General features: G+C 45.3%; 1 long non-coding RNA gene across 3 annotated transcripts in view; it reads right to left on the minus strand.

The window, feature by feature from the left end:
- Positions 1-19824, minus strand: part of LOC106022219 — a 374747-nt gene that overhangs the window by 122546 nt on the left and 232377 nt on the right. The window lies entirely within an intron of this gene.

The following is a 19824-nucleotide window of genomic DNA, read 5'->3' on the forward strand; positions in this document are numbered from 1 at the left end:
TTCTCTCTCGTAACCAACTATAGTCTCAAAGAATCTGTTAACTTTAGCCTCAAGAAAAAGGAACCCACTCTTTGCTAGTCCCCCTAGCTAACTAACCTTTACAACAAGGCCAACACTAGCAAAAGGCTAGTGAGATACCTGTTTGCTCGGGATGCAAATGTTCTTGGCAGGATGCTGAGAAGGCTTATTACACTTGAGCTATCCCGCAAGTGGTACCTTCTTAAGTTTTGCACCTGGAAACCTTCCTGAGCATCTGAAGTTGTTCCTCCTGTGTCCTATCTGTGAAAGAGACAGACCCTTAGCAGGCTGGTCATGACTTGGGAACAAAATTCTCTAGAATAGCAGTTTTACGGCTTGATAGGACCTTGATGGGACCTTGTGGATCATCGTGTCAGAACCCTCATTTCAAACATATTACATGTAAGGTCCAGGGAGGAGGATGGATGCTGCCCATGCCCTGTACCCACCTCAATTCTGTAGCTTGTCCCCCCACCCCCGCCCCACCACATCCTATTTGTACTTGTATTTTGCTTTCACAGTGGAATCCTCTATGGAGAAGCCAGACGGGGACCATAGAGCCACAGGGTAGAAATGGAGATCCATCTGTTTACTGTACTCCAGCAACGTGGTAGCTGGTGTCACAGATGCTGGGGCATTTAGAAGAGCCTGCTAGATTAGAATTCTGGAGCCTGCACCTGCTGGCTGGTAGCCTCAGCCAACTCCACTAAATACTAAGCCTCAGTTTTTCCCCATCTACAAAAAGCAAACCTTAGGAGTGCTGACCTCAGGGCATTACATTGAAGTGGGGGGAGATAAATGGTTCCAAACATTGTGTGGAAACAACAACGCCTTAGTACATTTTGACTTTTCAGTGGTAGTGGCCATTGATGGTGATGATGATATTGTGATCAACACTGACTTTCATTGATTATTCTGATCACATTAACTCACCACTTTCGGCTCTTCATCCTTGCTCTGGGGTCTTTGCTTTTTACTAGGAATTAATATCTTTTAAAAAAAATGGATCTGGATCTTCGGCAGTGAATTGCTGGATGTTACCCCTGAATCTAGACAGATTATCTTTTAGTGGGATGATGAAAGTAGCCCCAAGTCACATAGTGAATGCCGTGCCTAGCTTTTAATGGCTGGCCAGTGCCCCTGCAGCTTTGCACGTTAAAGAAACAGTTCAGAATCATGAGCTAAATCCACTGAGGGAGAGAATGCATCAGGCATTGCAATTTGGTGCTGTTACCAAACCAGCATTTCCAAAATTTCTGTACTCTGGGACTCAAGCTGTGTCTCCCTCTCAGCTCATTGAACGCTTGACCCGGAAGCCTGACCCCAGAAGTACAAGGCTGGACTGTTCCCTGCCTAACAGATCCAGCTACTCTCCCCCACACACACCTGCTGCAGCTGGCGTGGAGTGCTGTGGGCGAAGAAAAGCAGTGACTGGCGTTAGTTGACCTTGCTGGGGGCAGGCCAGCAAGTGCACGTGGGTAAATGCCAGCCCCGGGGCACAGCTCCAGTCAATCAGGATCGGCTCATCAAAGCGTGTTCCGGGGGAGCTGCAAGGCTAGTACGAAGAAGAGACAGGCAAAACCGAAGGGATTCCCTGTCCGTGAGGTGTGTGAACCGGGCGGGCATCCAGTCTGCAGCAGGGTCATTGTCTCTTCCTTAAGTTACCAGACCACTTTGACGAGGACGGAGATGAAATGGAAGTGACAAATGAGAGGTGAAGCTTGAGTCGCTGCCCTTAGGTGCCTGGCTTGGGACCTGGCTTGTGACCTGGCGAGAGAGCCCAGGGAAGACAGCTCTGGTGGTGCTCATGTCTCCCTCCTGGGGCTGGCGACCCTGTCACAGCCGCTAGGCAAGTATTGTTTGTTTCTATGCTGAGAAAACTTAATCCATGCCCCCCAAGAAGCCAAAAGGGTGTCTGACAGATGTCATTCCATGTCACATTGTACAGCACTGCCCAACCACCCCCACCCCTGCCACCCTCCAACCCCCGAGCCAAAGAGACTTTGGAAGACTCTAACATCAAAAGCACTGTGCCAAGGGTAAGACAGAACTCCTGGGGCAACTGGCACCATTACCAATGGTCTCCTTGTTTTCAGACCCCTCCTCTCACTTCTTCTTTTCCATTTGTTTCTGCCTCATTTTCATCCTGCAGAGGACTGTCCCATCCCCCCCCCGCCTCCCCGCCAAATTCACACCATCCAAAGCCTATGAATATGTGATACCTTGCATACATTTATGTGTCACGGGCCTGAAAGAGGCTAGTGGCACAGAGAATGCATCTGATTGTGCCTTAGAAAAACAAGAGCCTCCTCCCTGCATTTCCTGAAAAGAGCCTTCAATGCTGACAACTCCCTTTGTGAGAAGAACAAAGGCAGGCCCTGCAGAGGCCCTGTTGGGAGCAAAAGAGAACAGTCACAGAAAAGATTTGAGGAAGAAAGTGATGAAGTGGACTTTCCTGCAGCCCGAGGAAGACGACCTGAGCACCAGAAAAGAGATGGCACGTTGCCTTCCTTGATGGGGGACAAGAGGAGAAAGAAGGGAATTCGTAGGGGAAAAAAAAAGAATGCTTTCAGCCAGGGTCTACATTGGATGGACGAAAAGCTAGAGGGATCATTGCACTCGATCCAGTAATGCCTCCTGCAGAGACATGTACCCTTTTCCCTGAAAGCAGTCACGAATGGGGCTGCGAGTTTGAGGACCTGCAGACAGTGTGTGATGCCTTCTGGAGGAGGCAAGATTTCAGGACACAGGGGCTGCATGTGATTTTGGTGGGAGGGAGGGCTGGGAACACCAGGACACTTCTTTATACATCTCTCAGTACAGTGAGGTGGGCTTGGCATCTTCTGATCTTTGCACTCTGCCTATGCAATCAATGCTCTTTCCTCTTCTCTCGGCTGCTCCTTCCCCGGGTCCATCCGCACACACACACACACACACACACACACACACACACACACACACACACACACACACACAGCCTGTCTTCCCAGGGACATTTCTGCCCAAAGGCGACTTTTTTTTTTTTGCTCCCGTGGTCTTGATTGGCTGTGTTCAGCTGAGGAGCAGGAGGAGACATCACAATGTAAAATTCAACGCTGAGGACCCACAGTGTACACAGTCCTCCTGATGAGAAGTGACCCTGCCAAGTGAGCACCTACCTAGTGTCAGGTCTGGGATGGGCCAGAGCGCTTTGCTCTGGGTAAGACTGTATTGGGGAATCTTCCATGTAAGCAATATAGAGACAGGGATGTAAAGAAGGAAGGAAGAAAGAAAAGGGCCCCCGGGGATGGTGAAATGCCAGAGAACGCTTCAATTTCTTTGTTGAATCACCAGCATTGTGAGAGGCACATGGGGCATTTGCCCAAGTGGATTCCTCTGCCTAGAATATCTTCCCTTTTCTTTGTTATCCTCCACCATTCTTGAGGCATGAGCAATCTGAGAATTTATGAGATGTGCAGGAAGAAACACCTCAGGAATATACGTGAAACAGTATCTAGGAAACACGGCTAAAAGGAGGATATGAAAAGTTGTGGGAAAATAGAGGAAGACAATGTCAGGCCTAGAGAAATTAATCCTTAGGAAATTGCCCTAATCCCCACCCAACAGCAGAGCAAGTATTTCTACTGAGGCCCAGTCTCCTGTGAAATAATCCTTCTGTATATGGTGTGAATACATGTATCTATTTAAAGGCTACTGACCAACCCTGCCCTTCACCTCAAATGCAGCAAAGGACTCTTCAAGAGACAAGAGGACAGTGGAACCAACTTTACTCCACATTGCTTGGCTCAGTGGCAGGGAAATCTTCCTAAAACGTCCCCAATACACAGGTCCAATGCTATCAGCAGAAGGCAGGTGTCCTTAAACGTCTTTACCCTGAACAACTGTGGAGGACCTTGGGGGTGGCTGTCCATGCAGTCAGCTAGAGCTAGTAAGTCTCTCATTCTCCAATCTCAGATAAAATTTTATTCTTCTCAAGAACTCTGATGCTTTTTGACGACTGGTAGCTTTGCCAGCTTAAAGTAACAAACAAGGCAAAGCTGTAACTGTCACAAAACAGATTTCAGAAACAGGTATTCTAAGGTTTATCTATATAAGATGGTAATGTAATAAAGTGAGTTGAGACATTAAAAAATGAAATATGTTCCAGATTTCTCTCTTTTGTTATACTATTGTTCATAGTCTTAATATTAATAAAGTTCTGATATACTACTAATCTAACTCCAACAGAATACTAAACAACTATACAATCATAACTACAAGGTCAAGATTACGGTATTTTTTATTATGCTAAAAAATCTATACCACTATATGTTCATAACTGCAAAGAAAACATTAAGATTCTTTTCATTATGCTAAAAAATATGTCAGTTTTTAAAATGTTAATTCTTTCAGCCAAATCGCTTCTAACATAAATATGCTACTAATATGTCTAATACTTAAGTTTTCACAAACCCAAAGGGAGCCGAATTGGACCCATCCAAACAGGTCAGATTTACTCCAGATATTACTCAACCTCTCCCCTGGTCCCAGGACTCCCTTCCCTCATCTTGGGACCCCCCTGGGGAACCCCTCCCTCATCTTACAATCTTCCCCTCAAATACCAGTACCTATGAAAAAACAATTTTAAACTTAACCTTGTCCTCCACTCTGCTAACATCTTGCCAGGGCTACAGAGGTGCCATACAGCCTAGACTGCGATGGAGCAACCAGCTACCCCAGGACGTGGCAACACACCATTTTGCTCAGGTCCCCCAAAGATGGTTAATGCCCCCAGGTCAGCAGGAAGCAGTCTTGAGAACTCAACATCCTTATTCCCTAATCTACCACATCTAACACCCCCACCTCTTCTTAATCATAAATAAAGGTGGGAATGAAAGGCTCAGGCATCATACTGGCCTGCCCCCTGTTACCTGGCAGAATGCAGTCAGGCAGCGCTCTGGCCAGCCCAGAGTTCCACGAGAACTAGTTTGCACACGGGTGTAAAGGACCCCTTTAAGGGACATCCCCTGCCCACTTACTCTCCCTCTCTCTTATCTCTTACTCCTCTTACCTTCCTCTCCTCTTATCTGTTCCCTTCTCTCTTCTCCTGTTCTGCTCTTACCCCCTTGGGCTCTGTCATGTCTGTCTACCCCCACATTCGGTCTCCCTCCGCTATAACGTGCTCTCCATGACTTCTGCTGTAATGCGCCTGTCCAGGTCGGTTCCGTGTTCGCTCTCGTGTTCTGCCCTTTCGCCACCCTTCTACCTTCTTCTAATTTCTAATCTTAACCAAAATAACAATACCTATGATTCCTTTAAATAAACAAGCTGACTGTCCAATGGCTGAACAGGATGAAGTTAGGCGGGAAAGTCAAACTGAGAATGCTGGAACGAGGAAGGGCGGGGTCAGTGGAGACCCAACCAGCTGCTGAGGAAGCAGGGAATATGGAAAATGAGGTAACAAGCCCTGAGCCACGTGGCATAACAGATAGGAAACATGGGTTAATGCAAATGCAAGAGTTAGCTAGTAACAAGCCTGGGCTATTGGTCAAGTATGTACAGTGAATATCAGCCTCCGTGTGTTTATTTGAGAGTGGCTGCAGGACAGGAAAAAGTCTGTTCACACCCAAAGGCAGAGCAGGTAGCTAGCTCTCCTGAGCCCCAGTCCTACCCCCCAGCACAGCAGGGGCTCTGATGAGATGGGATAACGAGTTTCAGCCTCGTTTTTAACCATTTAAGAAAGTGAGGACGCGCTTTCAGATGGATAAACAACAGTCAATTGGTGGTGGTGGTGGTGGTTGGGGGACTAGCACTTAGAAGAAATAATTAAATTCTCACTGGATTCTACCCTGAGAAACACAGGCTGAGAAACATCATCTGGCGTATTCTAAGACAAAACCTGGTGTGGAGCCCATGTGAAACTCCTTGGCACAACTCGTGTAAGGGCTGTAACCTTTCCACTCCTGTTCCCTGGAGTAAAATGTATATATTGCTAACTCCCCACTGATAGAAGGCATACTGGCTATTTTCCCAGCTGTCTGGCAAAATACCTAGCCAAAGCAACTTAAGGAAGAAAGGATTTATTTTGGCATGGCGGCAGGAGATTGAGGGGCTGGTCCACAATCAGGAGAGTGTGATAAGCGCAGGTGCCAAGAAACCCAGCATATAAAATGATGCTACCCCTATTTAGGATGGGTCTTCCCAACTCCATAAACTTTATCTAAAAGAAAATAATAATCTCACAGACATGCCCGAGGTTTGTCTCCTAGTGCATTTTAGACCCTGTCAATTGGACGATCAATACAAACCATGACGGAAAGAAACAAATGTGATATCAAGAAAATATTAAGTTTATTTTTGGATAAATAAATGAGTCTTACGTGTTGAGCTACTAATGACATATTGTTGCCACTCTCTATTCCTACATCCAATCCCCTACCCTAAGTAGGAATTGTCCAGTGGCCTTCCTTTCTGTGGCTGTTTATTGGGAATCTGTGATGCGGCAGGTAACTTTATCAGTGTTGGATGTATTGTACAAACTATGCAAACTAATAGGTGAAAGAGACACCATTGAGTAGGAAATATGGGCAGTCTTCCAATGAGGAACCAATTAATTTAAGGCAGAAAGACTTTTGATTTGGAACCCCTAAGCCAGTGGTAAGAAAAGGGAACTGAGTCCAGACACACACCATAGCAGGGGCAATAGGAAAAGCAGGACTTCTAGGTTAAAAAAGCAGGTTATGGAAGTGAGGGTGCTTCCTACCTTGTTCCCAAAAGGCAGCAGAATTCCAGAAAGCCATGAATGTGTTGTCCATCCGGGACAACGTTCCATCTATCCACCTGCATGTGTGGTTCGTCTGGCCCGTAGAATTGGCTCAGGCTTCAGAAAGAATCCTGGCCTGAAAAACCTAAGCAGTTCAGTCTACCCCTCACCTTACAAATGAGGAGATCACCTTGGGGTTGACAAAGGCTAGTGACTTCTCTAGTTCGCACAATAAGGATGGTGGGCACAGCACATGCCTCCTCTCAAAGCGGGCAGATGAGTACAGGCTCGGAAAGACTAACCCAGCCTTGATAAAATCTAACCAGGGCAGAAAAAATAAATAAATCTACATTAAAATTCAGACTCTCAGGCCCTGTTCTGAGGACTTCTGATTTAAGGGCTCTCTATCAGAGCCAGAAAACCTGCCTTGAATGGGCACCCCGTGGTGACTCTGGTGCAGGTGGTCTGAGGACTAATTACCACCCTGGGTCTCTCCAATGCTAATTTGTATGGAAGCCCACTCCTCTGAGATGTAATGAGGTATCTGTTCCCTTCTCTAGGTGCAGGCCGAACCTCTTCAGCTGAGTTATGGCGTGTATTTGCATAAATTACCATGCAAAACTTGTTAATATTTCCTAGATATCCTTCCTCACTGCTCCATTAGACAAGACTTTGTGCTTTTGTTTAGGCCTGAATGTCAGCCAATCCAAATCCATGGCTGCTCTGGCCTGCAACTTGAGGTGGTAATTTATTCCCCTCGTGGAGCCAGCTATAGTGTCACCTATCTGTCCTGACAAATGCTATCTGAAATCAGCTGGATTTTATCATGCAAATTACAGGAAGTGTTATCATTATGAGCAGCAGGAGGCTTCTGATTTGCCATCATTTACCATCAAGTGAGCCCAACTGCTAGGTATGGGGGTTGAGTCAGAGAAAGAGAGGGAGGGGGCATGGAAGGGGTGATGCTACCCGGAGTTGAGATCCCTAGGGTTTTGCTCCTCTCTTAAAATGGCACTTAGATTCACCTGACCCACAAAAGGATTGGCTTCTAGGAAGAGAGGCAGGCGAGAGAAGAAAAGAGAAGATCACCATAACCTCACGGCGAAAGCAAAAGAAACTATGTATGGACAGGTTGCTCAAGGTAGACTTACAACATGAGAAAGCACAACTTTACCAGCCAGAGCCAGGACCTCAATGACAATCATTTCATTTCGTCATTTAACATAGGCCCAAAGAGGAGAGAATCCCATGAGCAAGTCAAGGAAGTAATTTGAAAGCCCTAACCCCGCCCTGATGAGTTCCAATCCTACAATCCGCTCCCATGGTCTTTCTGCTCTCAAAGCCATTGTCTGGGCCTTTAGAGAGAGTCCTCAGATTTACCCAGCTTCCTGCCACACAGATCTCATCCATTTCTATTTTTCTTAAATCCGAACTTTGACCAGAATTCTCAAGTTGGAAAGCTCTCCTACCTAAGTATTGCTCTACTCCACGCCACCTAAACATCGTTTAGCTTCCCCTGGGCTCTGCTATGTCCATGCATTCACTCTCTTTTTTTCTTCTTTTGCATTCTTGGAGTCCATGATAGTACATTTCAATAGCTCACCACTGTGAAGGGCAGCTTGGGTTAAGGGGTACTGCCCTGAGCAGGCCTAATATCTTCTCTTCCCAACGGTAATTGCGAATAAAAGAAAGTATAACAGAAACCATGATTCTTTAACCTCGGGTATTAAAATCTCAGCCGCAATTATAGCATGCTCATTAGAAATATCTCCAGGACGAGCTGCTACCTAATGGCCTCCCTCAGGCCACAGTGGTGAGGGAATGAGTTTATTTTCTAGTCTCCCAATCCTGAGTTTCTTCCTGAATCAGATGAACAACACGGAGCCAGGCTCAAGAAGCCAGCAAAGACGGGAGAAGGAACCAGGATAGATGGAGGCACGGAGATTGTGGAAAACAACGTAGATAGGAAACGAGTTGTCAGGTCCCCAAGCAACTGAGCACGGGGTTACAGGAGCTTCCTCACAGAGCCTCAAGTAGGAACTGGTTGAGGAACTGGCAGCAAACGACTGACCAGAGTCAGCAGTAGTCTGGGCGCCTGATCGACCCTTGGAATTTAGGAATGAGTTCTGGCTCTCTGCCCTGTGTCCCATTCTACAAACTGCAGCGTCACTGTGAGCTGTCTCCACCACAGCACAATTCTTAATGACCTTCTGTTCACAGGAGTCACTGGCACCAGGCCTGTACTAACACTAGGATTTCTGGAAGAGACACCACCACCCCTATGGTACCTAAAGATTTCAGGAAGGTGGCCAAGGTAAGGAGAGGACCATCAATAACCATAGCTAGCAGGGCACTGCTGGGGACCCCAGCCAGGAGAGAGGCGGCTTGCCTAGCTCAAGCCTTCCCAGACAGAAAGGTGACAGAGCACACGGGGACAGGAGCCACTCATACTCATGGTCACCTAAAGCAGAGTGGTTGCCTCAGTTCTCAGTTCTATTGTTTCCTGTAATAAGCTTTGATTAGAGTCACCAGCAGCCCCCTTTAGAAGACCTCACTTCTTATCTTGTGAAGACCCTGTTACCCCAGTTGACAAGTACAAGAGGAATAGTTACTTAGGGGGAGGCAAAAGGCTACATACAGGCCATGGACAGAGAGCACTGGAGGATTGGGGCAGCAGCAGGGTGGATGCAGAGGGGAGGTCAGAGAGAAGGATGCTAACAGCAGAAGGTGGCTTCTATCCCCTACTTCCAACTCCTGCTCCTACGTTCCAGGCTCTGCAAAGGAGTCTGAGCACCCTCTTCCAGGTCCAGACCCATTTAAGACCATCATCATGGAGAAATGGATGGCTCTCTCGTCCCTTCAGAGCAGAAAAAAAGAAGTCAAGGCCTGTATCTTCCTTAGCCTGACCAAGGATGCACCTAAGACTAAATGTTCTTCTAAGCCTGTCTTTTCAAGTGTTAAGAAATTATGTTGTTATCCTGCGTATGGAATCAGTGGGCCACTGCCTCTATGGGTAATCCAGAACTATGTGTGTTTCTGGTTCCAGAAGCTGCAAGCATTCAATTACTTTCCTACTTCCATATCCCTTACGTTTCCTGTCAGGCACTGATGACAGGAAGCTAAATCCCTGGGCCAAGACCTAGGTCCCTAGGTTTTCGTAGGTCTACAAGACAGGTATAACATGTTTAATTAGAAGGCCAACACCATGGAAGTAAAGCAGGTGAAGGCAGGGTCTTTCGTTTCCCGCCAACACCTTCTTGGCCAGACAGGCAAGAGTTCAGGCCGTGCCTCAGCAGCAAGGGGCTCAGGAGCCGGTGAAGAGTGCACCTTGTGCTTTGTCTGTGATTCTCTCTCTTCTCAGGAGGCGCCACTCCTGCGTGCCATCCCTTGGCTGCCATGTCTGACAGTATCTCAGACACACATCCTGAACAGGGGCTGTCCCTGGAGGAATGTCAGCGCTTAATCCTGTCATCGGGAGCCATCCATGCACAGCCGAGCTACAGCCAGACCCAGTGTTCTCGGGGATGGGCTGTCAGTCATCAGTAATCTTACAGCCCGAGAGATCCCACATCTAACCAGCGTCAGCTGGCACAGGCAAGAGCAGGGAAGGACAGAGCTGTGGAAAAGGCAGAGAGCACACGGACTGTGAGGAGCCTTGGGTGGAAACGAGCTCCAGGCTGACGTCCTTCAAGGCAGTTTGCTGCTGTCATGGTTGGACAGGGTCACCCCCGCCGTGGTCAGTAGACATAACCCGCTATGGTTGATTAGTCACCACTTGGGGAAAATAACTACCAGCTCCGGAAGTGAGTCTGTCACTCACCCATCCCTCAGCCTCCCATATAACCTTTAATGAGCAACTGTTACATGCATAGCAAGCACCTTTTAAAACCAAGTTTGGAGCAGCAGGGGCTTCCATGGAAGTTCAAACCTGTTGGCAAAATGGAAAGACTCTGTGTAGCTCTCCCAGTGCCAGACCAGCTTCTCTGCTTATTCCCCTGGTGCCCCCATCCCACAAACCCTTGCTCCTTAGACAGTGGGGACAAAGATTCAAGGATGTCTAGTATTGCTGTGGAACTGGTACTCTCAAGCAGGAAACAGTTTGGATGTCGCAATAATACACAGACCGATACATATATAATGTTGTCAACCCTGTGGACAGCAAGATAGCAGGTCCAAAAGACAGTGGCTTAACTGATGATAGCAAGTCTCCTACCCCAGGATCAAAGAGTTAAATCTTCCCTTCCCTAGGCATAACTATAGCTCCCTTCTTCCTTCCTCCTTCTCCCCTCCTTCTCTGCCATCCTTCCTTCCCCACTTTCTCTCTTTCTTCTTTCTTTCCCCTCCCTCCTCCCTTCCTGCCTTTCCTCCCTGATTGTTTGTTCCTGTCCCCACTCCCTACCTCCCTTCCTCATCCCCTTTCTCTAGCTCCCATTGCCCATCTCTGTTTTAGGGATTGAGATGTGCCAGGTCAGGTCTCTGCTATGGAGCCACATCTCAGCCTGTGGCTGTAGGTCCTGACTGCTGCTGTTTCTTTCTCTGTAGAGGCTGGAGGATCACTGCCCGTATGGTCGAATCGAGTGTCTGTTTGACCAGAAGCCCTGAGGAGCATAAAGAACCCTATTTGCAGGATTCCTCATCACAGATCCAAAAACACCAAAGAAGGGAGCTAAAAGCTCTTGGGGGAAATTTCTAAGGTTTACCACCGTAGCCAAAGGTGGTTTTGCAGTTCTGGCAACTAGATGTTTTGACCTTACCAGGTGACGGCAGAAGGGACACAAAAGTGACTGGACATCCCTCGTGAGGCATCCTGAAAGATGTCCAGGAAATGGAAATTTCTCAAGGTTGTCAAGCCTATTTATCTCCTGTCACCTCTGATTAGAGACAGAGGGCATTTACCACAGCCTAACCTTTTGGTACCACATGATTTGTGTCTGACATTTGACTGGAGATGAAAGATAAAACAATGATGATGGTTTCCCCTGCTACCCCCCAGCCGAGAACTGTCCACCAGGTTTGATCTTGGGCATGATGGGAGGTGGATCAGCCTTAGTGTGAGTTGTCCAGTTGTATCATTACACCTTTCTTTCAAGTCTTTTGATCTCTTCCCGGTATCTCAGCAGGGTCCTCGTGGTCTTAAGCCCCCCTCGTCTCACCCCACAGACCTAGCCAGGTACAGGCATCAGAGGGTGCTGCCGAGTGTCTGAAAGGCAGCCGTCTCATGAATGGAAAGAATAAGTCTCTGAGCAGGAAGGCGCTGGAGACAATGTGCCATGGCTCTACTCTGGCCTCTTGGTTACGTTTTGTTCCTGCTTGTGACTTCTCCTGTGATCCAGACACGCTCAGTTCACAGGGAACCTCAAAGACAAAAGTGATGCCGCTTATGTTGCTGAACTGTTTTTCCTGCATTCCAGTTTTTCTGACGAATGTGGATGGGTGAAGAATGTTAGGTGGAGAATGGGGAAAATGGGAACAGCTACTCCTCAGTGAGGAATCCAGGAAGGCTCTGCTGATGGAGCTCACTCTGTGCTCCTGTTTCTGCTCTGAGAATCCTCAGATCCTGCTACCTACACCATCCCTTCAACAGGTCTTTGTCGTGCCGGCCTGTGACTATGACTGTGACTAAGATTCTCCATCCCTAATTCAGACCATTGCACCCGGAGGGCAGGTTTGACCCCTCTGGCTATCCATGGTACATTCGAAAGTGCACACTGCCCTCCAGGTTCACTCAGTACCTAGGATTCCTTTCAGCTCTCTAACCCTACCTCCTACCCAAAACTTCTCCAGCTCATGAGTTTCCCCTTCCCCTAGTTTCTTATTTCTATTAACACTTCCCTTTTGGTCACGGCCTTTCTTGGGCCTCCCTTGTCTTCCTCTCTTGCTCCCCCTACCCCTCTCATGGCCCAATTCAGCCTACTGGCCTTGTTCAGTGTACTGCTTTCTCTCCCTGCTCCAGACTCTTCCAGATTCTCTGGCTGTATCCTCCCTCTTATCTACAATAAGGAACCTTCCCACCAACCACACCTTGAAGCAGTCATGTCCTTGCTTTTATACACCTGGTGCTGAAACGTTCACTTTGTACACCTGTCTCCTTTAGTTCTGAGATGTAGGCATTAACATCTCAACAGCTGACTCTTGGTTTTGTGATTAACACAGAAGAATAGGATTCTATTACTGAATAGCATTTACATGAAAGTTTATCTGGTAGGATTTAGAGGTGACAAGAAATTAGAGTACCCCTCTGCTTGCCTCACTAGTTAAGACCATGAACCTGAGAGGCAGATTGGACAAGTCTCATGCAATAGCCAACTTCATTCAGAGCATCAGACAATGTATACTTTGAGGGTTAAGAAGAGACACCTGAGCAAAGTGTACCACCGCAAGGAGAAGCCTCACATGGCAAAAGCAAGTTTTTCCATGGAAGCATATTAAACAAATAACAACAGTCAGCTATAGTGAATAATCTGCAGCAAACTCACCCCTATCCACTACACCTGGGAGGCGCTGGAAAGCACATCCCAAGAACAGCCCATGTTATGGAGGAACAGAGGTTACAAGACTCTTGTTTACTTGGGTTTCTCTCACAAGGTTTCACACAGCTTCTTTTATGGACCATGTTCCAACACTCCTTCAAGGAGGGTTAGTACCTTGTGCTCAAGGAGCCTCAGTAGGCATGCAAGACTGCCCTTCATAGCAGCATCCCCTTAATATTTAAGTGTTTTAACTCTGTGTAGGTGTAGTAGATTGTAGTATCCATAACTGTCCATGTGGGTACCTGCACATGTGTGCACAAGTGATTGCATGCCTTTGAAGGCCAGAGGCCCCTATCTGGTGTCCTTGTCAATCAACACCCTGTCTTATCTCTTGAGACAGAGTCTCTCACTGAGCCTGAAGCCCACTTTTTTTGGGTATACTGGCTAACCAAACTCCCACACTCCCTGGGATTCTCTTCTCTTTCTGTCTCCAGCACTACAGCTTCAGATTTTTACATGTATGTGGGGGATCCAGACATATGTCCTCATGCTTGCAAGGCAGGTACTTTACCAATGGAACCATTTCTGCATTAAACTTGCCCACTTCAGTTTCTGTCCTCATAAAGTGGAAATCCGAGTGCTTCCCTTGGAGAACTGTCTGGAGAGGTAAAGCAACTACCACGCATGAGCATACTGAGACTGCGGAGTCAGCTGCACGGAACTGAATTGTGGCTCTGTGTCCAGCCAACTGTGGGGCATCAAACAATTGGCTGTTTCCTAGCATGCAAAAAAAAAAAAACTAATATTGCTTATCACAGATGTGAAATACTACAAAGTTGCCCCCAAGTTGGTATCAATTTTTCTTTCTTCTCTGCAGAAGGACTTGGTCTAAAGGAGAATCTCATGTCTCTTTTTTTTCTGGGTGCTTTGCTTTCAAAGTGGGTATGGTCAACACTACCTCTTAGAACCTTTCTCAGAGAAAGACAGATTCTCATCTTCTATAAAAGGATCTTGCAGTGGTAAATTAAAGAGATATTGGACAGTGTCATTGTGTATCCAGAAGTTGCTAAGAGTGAATGAAGTCTGGGTCTGACCAGTTTGAGATAGAAATGACAACTTTGTCACTGAGTTTCTTTGACGCACATTGGGAGTCATCAACTAGGATGATGCATTTCTATATGTCAATTCATTGTATTTATAGACATGGTGGTATTAAAACTTTGGTTTGTGGTCTTTCTCTTTGGTTTGTCGTAATGTCAAGGAAACATATAATAAGTTGTTGCATCATTGAAGTCTGCAGGATACAGAGGAGGCCTGCCTCAGATGAGCTATATAAAGCCCAATAAGAGAGAAAACAGGGCCACAACTATAGGGAAAAAGAAATCAGACCAGAGAAAAAGCAGAGGTGGGTCTGGTAGAAGATAGAGACAAGAAGAAAGCAACTACTGCTTATATTTATAGCTATGCAATTCCCCTCTAAATTTAAGGGCACCATCTTTGGAAATTTCCTTTTTTTATAGCAGCTATACTCTTAAGTAACACCTTATCTATGAACCGGTATCAACATATCCTCTGCACAGATCTTCCAAGAGAAAAGTGGGGCACATGAAGTTTCCTTTACATTCTTTTTCTGAAGCCCATTACAGTCAGAATTGCACTCATTGTAATCTCAAAAGACACAGTGTGCCATTGTGTCAGCTCCAAGGTCATCGTCCTTCCTGTAAACAGACCTATTTATGACAATTGCACAAATGCAATCTCTTGCTCTCAGAGGTCCATCGCCTCATTAATGAACTTGTAATCCCAAGCACACCTGTTTGTCTTATTTATAGATGCTTCTGTCTCCTCAACAGAGCTATATATTTCCATTCCAGTCTCAGAAATGTTCTGGCTTGTCAGGTAATAATGAGGTTGAGAATGGTTCATCATTGTTCTCTAAGTCAACATCCTGAAGAACACAGTTCCCACTCTGCAGGGTGGTCATAAGGAGTTCACAGTCATAATAATTCTCACAGTCCCCGAGTGGCCAAGAACACATTCATTGTGCCCTGAGTAAGGCCACATTGAAACAAATCCATGCACCCATTCATGTAAAATGCTGCATCCCGGGACCAGCGGAGTCAAAGCACACAGAATCCCGTACTTCCAGAGGTGTTGAATACACACGAGCTGATCACACACATACTGTTTTGATGTGAATCTACTGTCTCATTCCAGCTGAAGCCACCACCATCATCTGCTTTCTACCTGAGTCCACTCTTGTTTCCTTCTGATCAAATCAGCCCACAGCAGTTAGAGATGACTGATGAACATACTGAATTATGTTATTATAAGCTTACAAAATTCCAGTGCCCTTTTGCCTGGGCAGTAGCAGGAGGTCCCTTTATCAGGACACACACTCTGCTCCTTCTGTCTGAAATGATCCCCCACCTCCCCATGACCCACTCAGCAGACTGAGATCTGCAAGTAGGGACTCAACATAAGGTTCCCATCTTCTCTGCAGCTATCCTACAAGCACCCCTTCCTCAGTCACTCTCCCTCACTTTCAGCTCAGTCTGAAACTTTGTGTCTACTATGTGTTTACTTGTTTATTGTTCAGTTTTCCAGCTAGAATATGTCATTTGAGGATCAAGGGAATGTGCTTCTTCACCGTGTACTGGGACTTGACCGTGATGTCTGCATTAGCAGATGTTTGGTAAATACTTAATGAAATAATAAACGCATAAAAAAGTTTTAAGTGATAGCAATTTGGTAGCATTTACACTTGAAGGTAAAAACTAAAGAACAATATCCAGCCTGGCAGTGGTGGCACACGCCTTTAATCTGCTCAGGAGGCAGAGGTAAGTGGATATCTGAGTGCAAGGCCAGCCTGGTCTACAGAGCAAGTTCCAGGACATCCAGGACTGTTATGCAGAGAAATCCTGTCTTAGAACCCAGCCCCCCCCAAAAGATACAATATACAGTGAAGAAACACATGATAAACATATTATTATTATTATTATTGGAAGGTTGCAGGTTCAGTTCTCAGCACCCCCTTGATTACTCATAACCACCTGCAACTCCCGTTTCAGGAAATGTGATGTCTTCTTCTGGAATATACAGGCACATACACATAAAAATAAATACATAAATATTTTAAAAATACTATATATAATCTGACCATAAATTTAAATTTTGTGTATCACTATATACTCAAGCAAGCTAAGTACAACCAATGGAGTGATTTTTTTCTGCAGAAGATAACTTTATGTACTTGATTAGTCTTTAGGATATTTCCAACTTTTCTTCATTAAGCATGCAGTCTTCTAATAGAAATACCATTGTGTAGTCGGGAACAGTCATCCTGCAATCCCCACTCAGCTCCCACAGGCTGATTTCTCCACTGCTCCTTCCTGAACCATCTGTTCCTCCTGGCTCTCTGCCTTGGCTGCCACTGACTTGCTTACTGAACAGCTCTCTCCTCCTATCTGCGTATACCTCCAGCAGAGACCCCTCACTTTCACAAAATAACCAGCCTCCATGAAGGCAAGTGAGCCCTGCTGCCCAAATTCCACAGATGGTACATAAAAGAGATGAGTGTGGCTTCTGGACCTGGACATAAAGTAGCCTAAAAGAACCTCCAACCTGTCACTATCCCTGCCTAGATCTTACAGAGAAGGTATTGTAGGCACATTGACAAGACCATGATTGCTAAGGGCAGGACGCACTGACCTAAGAGTCATCATTCAACTAACACAAACAACAAATGTTTACTGTGTTCAAACCAATTATCTAGGGGTTTGTGTGCGACTGAAGTAATATTAGTTGCCCTAAACAATATATTTACTCATCCTTTAGGGTTAAAATTCTTACCTCTCCCAAAAGGCTCTTCTCTAAGTCTGTAATAATTAAGACATTCATTCCTGCATATATCCAACACCAGATCAGAGACTTTTGTGTCCCATATCAGATGGCATTTTAGTTTTATAATTAAATTCCAAGCTCCTGGGAAAGTATCTTTGAAGTCTGTTAGTTTTTAAAAGATACATTTTATATTACGTTTATTACTCTGTTATGTGTGGTATATGTGTGCCTTCACATGCATGGGAATTTTAGAGGACAACTTTGTGACTATGTGTTCTCACTTCCTACTGGATGGGTCCTGGGATTAATTTCTAGCCTTGGCTTGCTGAGCTATCTTGCTGGCTGCTTTTAGTGTTTAGTCATATGAGAGAATTTAGACCAGAAATGAAGGAAAGAAAAGAAGGTCAAGGAAAGGAAAGAGAGGGGAGGGGAGGGAAGGGAAAAGAAAGAGGGAATCTGGAGATGAGTGCATGCACATTAATCAATAAAACATCCCAGGGGCACGATTGATATCAATAGCAGAACACACATAGAAAGTATAGAACAAATACTAGAATATCAGAGAGAAATCTGCAGGAAGGAAGAAACAAATGGCACAGTCTTTGAGGAATTTGGTAACCCCTATGTTTGGAGGAGAGTTGGCTCTAAAAAAAATGTGTCTTTAAAATAAAATAAACCTTTTATCTTAGCACCAAAAAAAACCCAAATAAATGAACATCTTTTGAAAACATTATAACACATGTTAATGATAGGTGCTGTAGTATGACAAAAAAACAAAATAAAATCATAAAACAAGATGATGTTCATAAGGATAGCAGTGGGAAGACATGGGTTGTAGAGGTCAGAGTTTTAAATAAGGTGATCAGGGAATATCAGGGATGTAGAATTGGGGGGAAAAGTGCTTAGTGGATGAGCTACTGAAAACCATGAATGTCAGCAGAGACAAAAACCAAGAGAACAAGGAGATAAAAATATTATGTAGTTGGATCCAGACAAATCCTTCAGTCTTCCACTGCTGAGTTCTGAAGGTGCTGGTGGGTTCTCAATGAAAAGTAAATCATCCAACTCTAATCCTTAAAGACACACTCTGGATCTAGTGTTGATATCAATCGTTGTAAGAGGAAAGGCCAAGACTACCTTAGGAAGCAACAACAAGAGGCAAATGGGTAAGAAATAAAGGAAGCAGGTTGGAGAGATGGCTCAGTACTTAAGAGCACTGCCTGCTCTTCTAGAGAACTGGGGTTCAACTCCTAGCACTCACATGGAAGATCACAACTGCCTGTAACACTAGTTCCAGGGAATCTGACACCTTCACACCAATGCACATAAAATAAAGTTAGATAAATTATTTAAAAAAAATAAATAAGAGAAGTTTAGGCAAGCTGGTTGTTGACTTTGCACATAATTGGGGGTTGGAGCTTGGAGGCTCGTCGTTGAGTCTGTTAAAGTGCAGAAGAAGAGGTAAGCATGTGAATGTTCCAGGCTTTGTACTGAGAAACAGACAGGACAGAGTCATTTACTAAGGTGGAGAGAATAAAGTCTCAGCAGGTTTGGATAAGAAGATGGAGGACTCCAGCTTGAGTGCTCGGGTCTCATCTGCCTTATCCCTGTCAGAGGAGAGTCATTGAGCTCAAGTCTGATATATGACCCCAGATATCAAGGAAAGGTTTAGACTGAAGACGTAAGTTGGAGTTTGGCAGCAGGCATATGGTGTTAAAAAGCCATCAGCCTCATAAAGTCATGGTTGTAAAGAATAGATGTGGAGATTAAGTACAATTGGAGAGTTACAATGGGGCAGAGCTGAGCCCAGGGAACCCCAAATTTACACTTAAGTAGTCAGAGATTCACAGAAAAGCACAGTATCTATGAGAAACACATACATACATCAGGGGAGCAAAAGTGATGAGTTGACTTGAATGCAGCCAGTAGTCAAGGTGAAGAAGGGAGGGATCATTGAGAATGCAGGCATCATTGTTGTGCTGACATTTACAAGAGGAGTTTGTGGGAGTAGTGAGAGAAGTCTGATAGGTAATAATCTAGAGGACAGCGTAAAGAAGAAAATTCCATAAGGAAGAATGGTACATATGACTATTTTGAGCAGTGTTGTTATAAAACATAGCAGGTAAATAAGGCAATAAATTAGACAGGCATGGAGGTATGCGAAGGTATGGGGGACACCAAGATGTGGAAGGGAGTGCCAACCCTAAGGAAGGGCATATGAAAAGTCTGGATACTATCTCACAACTCAGTTTAAGAAACAGTTGGAGGGATAATAAAATACATGTGAAATAAAACAGAAGTTAAAGGAGTAAGCCACAATGGGCTAGGGGAATGGAGGAAAGAGGGGGATAGTGGGTGGGTTAACCAAAGCTAAGGATATATGAGAAAGCCTTATGGAAAACCACCAGTTAATAAGCTAACTTTACAACACAACTTCAAAGAAGAATTCTAACAGAATTATCTTGTATGAGTCAACAGTGTTGCTTCGAGGAGATGTGGGTTATTGCATGACAATTGCAACGTGTGAGTTCTGCTTAGGGAGTCCCCAGAGGTCTGTAATACAACATAGGCTATTGTCATTGTTCTTGATTACACAACATAACTACATGGTAAGATGCTATTGCTGAAGACACCACACACGTTTGGCTATAGGAAATAAAGAACTCCATCTCATCCTGACCGGGAAACTTCCTCCCTGCTGTTTAGCTTTTCATAGTGCTAAGTGGTGCCATTGGAGCTGCTGTGAGACAA

This window comes from Mesocricetus auratus, unplaced genomic scaffold, assembly GCF_017639785.1.
Source record: "Mesocricetus auratus isolate SY011 unplaced genomic scaffold, BCM_Maur_2.0 Super-Scaffold_100676, whole genome shotgun sequence".
Lineage (NCBI taxonomy): Eukaryota > Metazoa > Chordata > Mammalia > Rodentia > Cricetidae > Mesocricetus > Mesocricetus auratus.